Source organism: Orbicella franksi, chromosome 3 (assembly GCF_964199315.1).
Source record: "Orbicella franksi chromosome 3, jaOrbFran1.1, whole genome shotgun sequence".
NCBI classification, from domain to species: domain Eukaryota; kingdom Metazoa; phylum Cnidaria; class Anthozoa; order Scleractinia; family Merulinidae; genus Orbicella; species Orbicella franksi.
Window position 1 is genome coordinate 22029577 of NC_138147.1, and position 11797 is coordinate 22041373.

Here is an 11797-nt window from a genome sequence, read left to right on the forward strand (position 1 = left end):
GGCTCTAAATCAAACTAAACTCTTGCATGAGCACAAAAGGTTTGTTCGTGTTTTTTGGGGGGAGATTATAGGGGAGGTCTCAATAAGAAAGAGAGGGAAGCTAAAAACAGGTATTATATATATCTATAACAGCAGAAGCTTCTTAACAGATAGTAACAGATACATACATAACAATATGTAGAAGAAACAAACCAAACTTCATGTTCAGACCATTTGCTACATCATCCAGGCACGTAGCAGAGTATTATAACACGGACCTTTGACTCATTTTGGCAATTTAATATCAATACATTTTGGACTGCTAGAATCTGATCTGCTTGATCTTTCAGAGAGAGAAAAACACACTCACCTTCGGATTTCCAGTGCCACATTTGCTTAGCAAGAGTGATATTTCTTCGTCTTTTCACCTGGCTCTAAGTTTCCTTTTGAGCTTTTCATAAAGGAAGACAAACGTTTCTTAAAACCCACTGCCGATTCGAACTTAATTTTATGATTTCTTGGGGTATGGTCAGCGACAAAGTAATTGTTGTATTAGCTGGTTGATTCTCAGAGTTCTAAACGTTTCTTCCCACCTTCTCGGCTGCTACAACAAAGGACGATGATTACAATCGTGAATGACATCGTTGTAGGCGACGTACTTCTTTGGTTACGTGGAAACTTTAACGATTCCTTCGGATCGATCGGGAAAGGTCACCATTTGTTTTTTCGTAAAGCGCGCCTGTGTCAACTGAGCGAAGGTGCCGCCATCCGGGCCGGCAGTGAAATGGAATGCGTAGAGCTTTGTAATTTTAATTTCTGCTGCGCATTCATCTTTTGTCAGCCAATGAAAAAATTCGAATTTTTTGGTGCGTCCAGAGCTACTCGTCAACGACATTTTAAGACGAGTAGCACTGGGGACGAGAATGCGTTCAGTTGCAAATCGCCGTCTGGTCTCTAAAGCGCATGCGCCACCTGTGCATGCGTTCAGCACATGGAATTTACAGAGGTTGTTGTCGAGAAAAGTTAGCACGGATTCCATGATTTCTAGGGTGATGAAATCACATACAAACGAACACACCGTTCAAGGTAGACCAACACTAAAGGACGTTAAGTGTTTTCGGAACGGGTCTGTCGTGTATTTGGTTTATTTCAATCGAAGCACATGGAACAGAATGCGCATAAGTGCGCATGCTCATAATGTCAACCGCTGGCTCAATACACTACAACTCCTCCCCCTTAAGCCAGCCTCGTACCCCAAAAGTTCAACACAACATGCTATTCTTAAAAATAAAGTCAGAGCCCTAGAAATGGGCAGTTCAATGTTCAAAGGTCCAGTCGGGCTGGGGGCTTCCTCTTTCTGGTAGGGTGTCTTCTAACAGGAACATGTTCAATCTGGCTCGGTGGGCTGCTAACTGAAGGTTTAGCCGCTGGATTGGATGGCTGAAAACCCGTTTCCCGTGGGACGGCTTCTGTCTGGTCAGGCGGCTCAGCTACTTGGTCACCATGGCACTCGACTGGGGGCGGGAACAGCAACGGCTGGATAACTGGTGTACGGTTGTCTGCAACAGGAACATTTGAATCTTTGATTTGGTCTGTGTGTCGACGCCAAACTAAGTTAGGCCCAATCTCCACTTCAATAGACAGGGGTCCTAGTTGTGCACGCACAATACCTGGTACCCACTTTGATTTTCCATTGTAATTTCGTGCTATTACTCTCTGGCCAATGGAAAAATGCCGCGTTACAGAACCACCCTTGGCGACAGACTGGTCTATCTGACGGTTGTTTATCTGGACGCTGAGATCTGGTTTTAAAAGGTCCAGCCGAGTGCGTAATCTTCTTCCCAAGAACAACTGGGATGGTGGCTCTCCAGTGGTTGAGTGGGGAGTGTTCCGATAAGCCAGCAAAAATCTTGCCAACTTAAGATTCGAGGATTTCACTTCAGTTTCGCTCTTCATCGCACTTTTGAAGCTCCCCACACCGCGTTCCGCCAGCCCGTTGGTGGCAGGGTGGTAACGTGCTGACGTGATGTGTTTGATTCCGTTTCTCTTAAGGAATTGCTGAAAGTCTTCTGATGTAAATTGCGACCCGTTATCGCTTATCAACTGGGCTGGTATTCCATATCTGGCAAATAATTTCTGAAGGACTTCAATGGTCTTCTCTGAGGTTGTACTAGTCATTCTCTCTATCTCTAGCCATCTTGAATGTGCATCCACTACCACCAAGAACATGCTGTTGAGGAACGGACCTGCAAAATTAATGTGAATTCGTTGCCAGGGGGACGAAGGCCACTCCCATGCGTGTACCGGTACTGTACTGGGCTCTCTCTGTGTTAGTTAGCAACCTGAGCAGGACTTTACCGTCAGTTCAATTTCCTTGTCGATTCCAGGCCACCAGATGTAACTTCGGACGAGGGGCTTCATCTTCACGACCCCCATATGTCCCTGATGCAGTTCCTCGAGAACTTGAGGGCGCAACTTTGGAGGTACTACGACTCTTATTCCCCACATCAGACAGCCTGATTGTAATGTGATGTCATGTTTGGGAACAAAATAGGGGTTGAGTGCAGGAGCAGTGTTGTGTGGCCAACCTTTACTGGTCATCTCATACACTTGAGCTAAAACAGGATCTCTCTGTGTTTCTCGTCTAACGTTATCCACTATGACTGGCAGTGGATCAAACTGCATCAAATTAAATACACCCACAGGGTCGACAACTTCTTCATCTCTGGATTCCTTTACGACTGGAAGGCGGGAAAGACCATCGGCATTACTGTGAACTTTAGTGTTCTTGTATTCAATGGTGTAATCATAGCCCGCCAGGAACAAGGCATAACGTTGCAGTCGAGCTGCAGTGACCACAGGGATGCTTTTCTGCGGATGAAAGATTGACGTTAAGGGCTGATGATCTGTGTACAATGTGAAAGAGCGGCCAAATAAATACATATGGAACTTCTTTACCCTCCAGATTATTGACAAGGCTTCTTTGTCAATCTGTGCATACTTTTGCTCAGTTTTGGTGAGTGTCCTTGAAGCAAAAGCTATGGGTCGCTCGGTACCGTCGTGCATCACGTGAGATAGCACCGCTCCAATACCGACAGGGGATGCATCACAAGCAAGCCTTAGTAGTAGGCTGGATCATAATGCGTTAAAACTTGCTCTGACGTGATCGTTTCTTTCACTTTGTGGAATGCTATCTCGTACTGTTCTGTCCATTTCCACTGGTGATTCTTCTCCAAAAGTTGTGTCAGGGGATGTACTACTGTCGATAGGTTAGGCAAGAACCTGTCATAGTAATTGATTGGCCCGAGAAAAGATCTCCCTTCAACTACATCGTTTGGACGTGGCGCATTCAATACTGCTTCTACTTTCTCTGCTGACTTGTGTAGGCCATCTTTGTCGATGTCATGTCCACAATAAGTTAACTTCTCACATTTTGCCTTCTTTGCTCTCAACCCATGAAGCTGAAGCCGTCTAGAACTTCTTCTAAGTTAGCCAGGTGTTCTGCATCATCCTTGCCAGTAATGATCATATCATCAAGGATACAGCTTGTATCAGATGTTCCTTCCAGCACTTGATCAATGGTGCGCTGCCAGATTGCAGGTGCTGATGTGATACCAAACACCATTCTGTTGTACTGAAACAGGCCCATGTGTGTGTTGATGGTGAGGTATTCCTTGGAATCTTCTTCCATATCTAGTTGGTGGTATGCCTGACGAAGGTCAATCTTTGAGAATTTCTGCCCACCACTAAGCTTTGCAAAGATAGCTTCAATGCGGGGTAAAGGATACTGCTCAGCTTGTTGTTCTGGGTTCACTGTGCCTTTGTAATCACCACAAATTCTGACAGACCCATCTTTCTTTGGGACAGGTACAATGGGCGTTGCCCAGCCGCTCCACTCAACTTTCGTGACAATACCTTCATTCTGAAGTCTTCTCAGTTCTTCTTCAACCTTGGGCCTCAAGGCGTAAGGTACGGCACGAGCTTTGCAGAAATGAGCTTGGTTATCTTCTTTGAGGGTTAGCCTTGCCTTAGCTGATTTGAATGTTCCCAGTTTATCTTCAAAAACATCAGAGTATTTGTCTAGCATGGTCTGCAGACGCTCGTTAGCAATTGATGGGGTTTGTGAAGCTTTCAGTGATTTAATAGCATACCAATCCAGGCGTATCTTGTAGAGCCAATCCCTTCCCATCAACACAGGGCCCTTATTCTTAACCACATACAGATCCAACAGTAAAGGTTGCTGACCTTTGTACTCAACATTTGCCTTAAGCACTCCCAGTGGAACAATGCTTTCCCCGGTGTAGGTTTTCAACATTAGTTCAGTTTTATGCAAGGGTTTGTCGTTAAATATCTCCTCGTACAAATCATGTGGAATGATCGACACAGCCGAGCCTGTGTCCAGTTCCATTTTCAACGGTTTCCCTTCTACTTTCAGATCTACCCAGATTACATTACTGCTCGGTTTCCTCACATTGTGTATCTTCATGCTTCCTAACACATCTCCAAATTCATCACTTTCACTGTACTGAACAATATGGACTTGAGTGTTTTGTGGTGTTTTGAGTGGTTGCTTTGGCTTACCTTGTCGTCTCGAGTTACAAACTCTGGAAATATGGCCCACCTTCCCACAATGATAACATGACTGGTCCTTGAATCTGCAATTGTGTGATGCGTGCGAGTCTCCTCCGCATCGATAGCAACCCTTAGGCGTGAGGTTTGGCGGCGGCGGCGGCGGCGGTGGCGGTGGTTTGCTGTTATCTGAGATCTTGTAAACTCGAGGTTCTGCGTGCAGCTCACTGTGCAATTCCGAAGCATCACGAACGGCAGTTTCCATCGCTACGGCCTTGGAATATTTCAGTTTTGCTTCTGAAAGCAAACGCCTTTGTATCTGCATATTTTGAAGGCCACAGACCAATTTATCCCGTAAAGCTTCGTTAAGGTTCGCGCCAAAATTGTAGTGAGTCGCTAGTTTCTTAAGTTCTGCTACGTAGACCAACACGGTTTCTCCTTCTCGCTGATTTCGTTTGTAAAAACGAAAGCGTTCTGCTATTTCCAATGGTTTAGGACTTAAGTGTTGCTGAAGGGTCGCGACGATCTCTTGGAAGCTCTTCATGGCTGGTTTATCCGGTGAAAGAAGGTCCCTCAACAATGTGTACGTTTTGCTGCCGATCAAGCTTAACAAGGTTGGCACTTGGCGGTCCTCATCGATGTTGTTTGCTAAGAAAAACTGTTCTACACGTTCCGCATAAGTTTCCCATTACTTTTGTGTCTCATCAAAACTCTCTATCTTCCCGATAGCAGTCATATTTTCGACGTTTTCCTACGACTTCATCCTCGTCGCCACTGTCATGTATTTGGTTTATTAACCGCGCGGCCATGGGCCGAGCGCGGTTCATGGTTTACCGGTGGTTTTTTTTTTGTAGATTTGTCGGCGACCAGACCCAAGCTTCCACTCGGCCAAATTTTGAGTCACGCAACCTGTGATGTTTACTCGCCAAAAGCTGTTGAAACATTAATAAATCTCATCTCCGATACTGACTTTCGCGGGAAAAAATTAAAAACCCAGCGCTGGTCAAAAATTATATTTTTTCACCAGAAATTTAGCTCGGAACATATACATATTTATATTCGTTTGAATCGTCGATCAAATGATCTTTTCCGGATATTTTTTCCTTCCTTTTCAACAAAAACCTCCGATTACAAAATCACGCCGAACCCACACGTTGCAAAATAATCTCTTCAAAACCCTGACTTCGAAGTGATATATCACTTTAGCGTTAATAGCTACCACACATCGGCAGACAGTAAATCTATTCTTTAACAATCCAGCTTTATCGTGTTAAAATTTCAGCGAAATAGAACGAAACCAGAATTAATTAGAATTTTTTTGTGACCTCACTCCCCAGACTTGACCTAACAAAGGAAGCCACGGTCGCCCATAGCAACCGAAAAACACGAACATAACAAAGCCGACGTTTCGGACAAGAAACTCCAGAATTATCGCCTAAGAGCTTAAACTTGAATGGGAACACCTTTTTCGAACTTTTTTCAACTGATTTAGATGAAAGACTGGCCTCGGCGGGCTACAAAAAAGACCAAGAGAAAAAACAGAACAAGACAGCAGAACAAGCCGATAATATTTCATCGCGTGGCTTTCGGCACGAAAACGAAAATACAGCTTACTTCTGGATAAGTTCAGCTTTAGAAGCGAGTTACTGGTTCCAAATTACTTTCTGTATCCTTGCAAATGTCCTGACTTCCATCTCCGAAAGATTTTGCCCCCGTTTGACATTTCGTCGACACTAGCGGCTAAATACAGGAATGGCTATTCTCAATCTCATATTTTGCTAAAGAGAGAAGCAAAACGGGCTTATTATAGTTTGTCAATCGACTATAACTTTGTTTTGCTGTCCTGAGGTGGATCTCTTAAAGAAACAGAAGAAAGCCCAGTGTTCAGTTTAAGAAAAACGTGACGGCCAATCAGCGATGGGAGCTATTCCTGTACAGCGGTTAAATACAGGAATCGCTCCGAGTCTAAGTTATGTTTGAAACGAATGGAGACGATTCTGTCGCCTTATCCACGCAAACAATTCATTTCTCGCGATGTAAGTAGATGAATTTGCCTACCTTATTGCTTTTAGATTCTTTATGCACATGTCAACGATTATCACGATTTTGGCGCCAATGAACAGAACAAAAGAGTAACGCGAGCGGCTTAAAGCTAAAAATAAATACACGAAACGTTGGAGAGATCATGTGAGGTGAAAATTGTCATCTCGAGTCAAACATTAACTTGTTAACCAATTACTATTTTTATCATCCAATTACAGGTCGGAGCCATTCCTGTATTTAGCCGCTAGTTTCGTCGAGGGCGACCGGCATTACGGTGGCTTGCATACTAAATTAGCTAACTTGCCAAAATTCTCCCGAGAGGGAGATATGACGAAAAGAGCTGAAAAATGTCCTGTAATTGGCTAATGATGAGATCATCCCACTGTCCAAATTTGGTGAGAATCGAAAGTAACGCAGTTTTCTGTCACGTTTTCAATCTGTGGTCACTGGAGTGACCAAAATCGATACATCGGTCGGAATAGAGTTTTATTATTAAATTATATGACTTATGTGACTACTTTGCTAGCCCTTTACTCATGGAAAACACCAATGAAATTTAATCATGACTGTTGAGAAAGAAAGCTGTTGTTAATAGTGTTATTATCGTGTCATTCATATCGTTCATGCCCATATATATCCCGAAAAAAGTTCTAGATTAAGACCATTACGTCATCGGAGATTTGTCAACGGCTACCACTGATGGTGCAATAACACACTTTGTGTTGATCAAGTGATGTGATGTCTACAGTAAGAAAAGAATCATCAATGACTGCTTTAGAATGTGCACTGCGTTCCGACGGTAGTGCTAAGCAAACAGTTAAATTTTAAAAGCGCGGTTATAAGATCTAACAGATCTTCTTGTTTCAATCGAAGCACATGGAAAAGAATGCGCATAAGTGCGCATGCTCATAATGTCAACCGCTGGCTCAATACACTACAGGGTCGCTGTAAGCCTTACGAGAGATCAATTTACGAGCGAACATTTTGAGTGAATCATGAATAATGTTATACCAAAGGAGTCATCAACCGGGGCTTTCAACTCTTCAACTTGATAAAAAGCATCTTCAGAGGGCGTCTTCGTATTTTTAGACGTGATCATGAACCAAGCAGAATTCCAGCACGAGCTCAAGAACGTCTGAGCAACAAGAGCAGAAAGGTTAGAGAATTTGTTTACGAATTCATCTGTTCGAGTACATCTAAGTAAAATGCTCTGAGAAACTTCGTAAAGTATAATAAAGATAAAATCTCGAACTAAACGATATTTTCTCGTTATTTGCTTGTAACAGAGTTATGTGTCTTAACAAGAGTGAAACTCATGTAGCGAATTATTGTACATTTAAACTGAAAGAAACTAATGTATGTCACTGACCCCAGCGAAACAATTCTCTGTTTGCACTGTCACGCAATCCTGACGCAATAAAAAATTTATTCAAAAACCATTTAGTGGATAAAATCAAGAAATTGTGATGTTATAGGAGATTAATAAAGATGACACTCCTCGAATTTTTAGGTCTGTGCGTTTTCCCAAGCTCAGATATTCGTCGAAATATTTTGCACAAATTTACAGAGACCAGTATGGAACCGCCATGTTGGTGTACCTCCGCGGTACGCCTACATTGCGGCCGGAAAATATTGTAAACACCTGGAACTTACTGTGGCTATCTAGGCGACTGATTATCTGTACTGAACAAACAAGCATTTAGAGGAGCACTTTTCCTAATACTTTAACTTCTAAATGGGCTAAAAATCACGAGATAAGTATATGATTTCGACAAGCGCGTTCGTAGGTCTATGTCACGCATCGCCATAACAATGAAATTCAAAATGTCTCGCTTGCTTGAGAAACGCAAATAACAACGACAAAGGCTAAGGAAAATAGACTGAAACGGTTATAGGTTAATATAAAGACCGTGACTCATATCACACCCTAAAGACTTGCAAACGAGTAATAAGCTATTAATCGATTCCAAAAAATGCAATCAAAAGCAGAATAGCTTAAGCACAACAATTCGACTGAATTTCGTACAACTTCAAATGCAGAACATTTAGCTCAATTGCAATATAGCTATTGCTTCTCAGTATAACGACTGCCTGGGTACACGCAGCAAAGCGTCTTGTTTTATTAAGATATGCCTTATTCTTTTGTGGTGTCATTTCAGGTTGATTCAAGCGCATTCCTACCTCATCATAATTTGCAACACCAATATCGTCTAGCGTCTTGTTAGCCATGCCTTCATCAGCTATCTCATAATCAGGTACTTCATCCTTATCGTATTCTGGAGGCATTTTTTGTGGTTCTTGAGGCAAATATTGAGGATCAACATAAATCTCTTTTTTTCCCTCCAAAACATCTTTCAATGATTCTTCATAAGTTGGCGGTTTTGGTACTATTTGTTTGGTGTTTTCTGGTAAAACAGGTTGATCAAATAAATCACCCAGATTCATACCTTCAACCTCATCATCAATATCAATACCATAATCTGGTACACCTTCCTTCTTCTCTGTCCTTCTTCTCATTGGTGGTATTTTTAAATTAATAGCCACAACATCATCCAATTTAGTTGTTATCGGTTTGAACATCTTCTTGAATGATTCATGACTTGTCTGTTTATCAATATCACTTTGTAATATTGTATTGTGAACATAATCGATTTTGTTACCCAGTTCAGATTTCTTTTTCGCAAGTTCTTTCTACTTTAGTAAACTCATTATAATATAACATTGGATAAAACACCGTGCACTACTAAAATTATATTCCAATATAATATGAAAATAGCAAATATGATGTCAAAGAGGATGTTGGTAATTATAAACAATTGTACCAATTTATGCCTGATCGTTGCTTCAGAATGTTAATATGCGGCCCATCAGGCTCAGAAAAGACGAATTCATTGCCTCATATGGTAACGAATTTACTGTGTTTCGATAAATGTTATTTGTACGCGAAAAATCTGGAACAATCGAAGCATGAATATCTAATGAAGACTTTCAAACCAATTATTAAAGAAGTTGGTTACGATATATTAGAAGTGAGTAATGTTGAAATAAAACCAGTTTCAGAAATGAATAATGTTAATCAAAAGCTAGTCATATTTGATGACTTTGTTTGTGAAAAGAACCAAGCACCATTAATCGATTATTTCATACGAGGAAGACACGAGAATTGCAGTGTGATATATCTAAGTCAGAGCTACTATAAAACACCAAAGGATATTAGACTGAATTGCTCTCATTTTTGTATCTATGAGTTTCCATCAGCAAATGAAAAATCACTCTTATGTCGCGAAAACAAGTTGAAAAAAACTTGTATGAGCAAGCTACTAATGATCCATACATCTTCCTGTATATAGATAAACCACGAAAATTTACCGCCAAAAATTTCAACGAGAAATTGTGATTTATAATATAACTCAATTGTATATGTCTTATTCAAATGGAATATTAGGCTGGTCACGTGAAGTTGCCTCATCTGAAGCAGTAGTGGTGAAGGGTGAGAAAGGAGACCCTGGAATAGGTTTTAAACTAACTTCTGACGGCAATTATGATTTGAAAAATAAGAAAGTGTACAACTTGGACACTCCAGATGATCATAAAGTGGATGATGATTATAGTACAAGAGTCACAGATCTCAAGAGTGCCGTCAACAAAGAGTATCTGAACGATACATTTATGAAGAGAGATGAAAATGGTAATTATTTTGATTTGAAAGGAACAGTTATCAAAAATTCAGAACCGTATTATGATGGACTATACGATGATAATGATCTTGTTCCCAAAAAATATGTTGACACAGAAAATGCTACACAAAATATTGCTATTGCAGATAAAACCAGCAAGGTTTATGTTGATGCAGAAAATGCTTCATTAGATGCTCTTATTGCAAATAAAACTACTAAGTCTTATGTTGACAACGCTGATTCTGAATTATCGAATAAAGTGGAACAAGTGGATAATAAAAAATGGAATATTAATGGTAGAACTTCCATGAATGTGGATTTAGATCTGGGGAATAATAAATTGGTCAATTTAGCAGGACCAATACAAAACAATGATGGAGCAACCAAAGAATATGTCGATGTTGAAATATCAAAAGTTGATGGATCAAATAATTCATTACCGCTTGATGGTTCGAAATCAATGACTGGTGATTTAGACATGAACAATAATAAAATCATCAATCTTCTCGTTGATGAAAATGACGATGGTTCTGCCGTAAAGGTTGAATTTGTCAATAAAAAAATTAACGAGTCACACATCACTAATTCTAACAGCAAAAAGGACGTTTTTCGATATTTGATGGAAGATGTCAATGAATCCTTGAGTGAAAATAATATCATTGTTGATGGAATACAAGATTATGCCGCTTCACCGCATGATATCAACAAGAAGGTTTACGTTTTTAGAATGGGAAAAGGATCACAAAATGAGTATTCATCCCGACTTGGATTCAATGTTTTTGTGCTTCCACAAGGAGAGTACACATTAGCAACTGAATTTATTCCTCCAATTATGGATCAAGTGTCAGTTTCTGTTGTTTCAACACAATTGAATATAGGCCAACAATCAACCAAATTACTTTCAACATATAGCAGATCTATTGTTTATCTGCATAAATATTCCTCAACTGCTCCACAAAGGATATTCATTGATTTGAGATGCCAAGGAGTTGTAGACAGTCCAGCACAGGGTCGTAGCCATTTGGTTATTTATGGAATTGAAGGAAGACAGAATGATGTCAATTCAGATGTTTATGATGAGATACATACGATACAAGGTGATAAAATGACGTTTCTTGTTAAAGTGGAATTTCCGAATACAGTTGATTTTGATGATGATGTTAATTTTTTGAAAGCAACCAACTTCAATGAAAACATCGATATGAAAAATCATCAGATTAAAAATCTTCAAGATGGGGTCGAAAATAATGATACTGTGAATATCAAACAGTTGAACGAGCTTGAAGATAGTCTTGTAAAATTTTTCAGAAGAGAAATGCAAACCAAAATCGATCGCTTGAACCAAAAAATATTGGACCTCGAAAAACAAGTAAGCCGAGTGGCATTACATGATCAGGTGTTCAAAAAATTATTTGAATTTTATGCTGATTTATTAGATCCGGATGAGTTCGTTAGGAGTGGTCCTAATGTGACTGCGTTGAACGATTTGAATTTAGTTACCAAAGATGGTTCACCAAGTAGCAAACCGT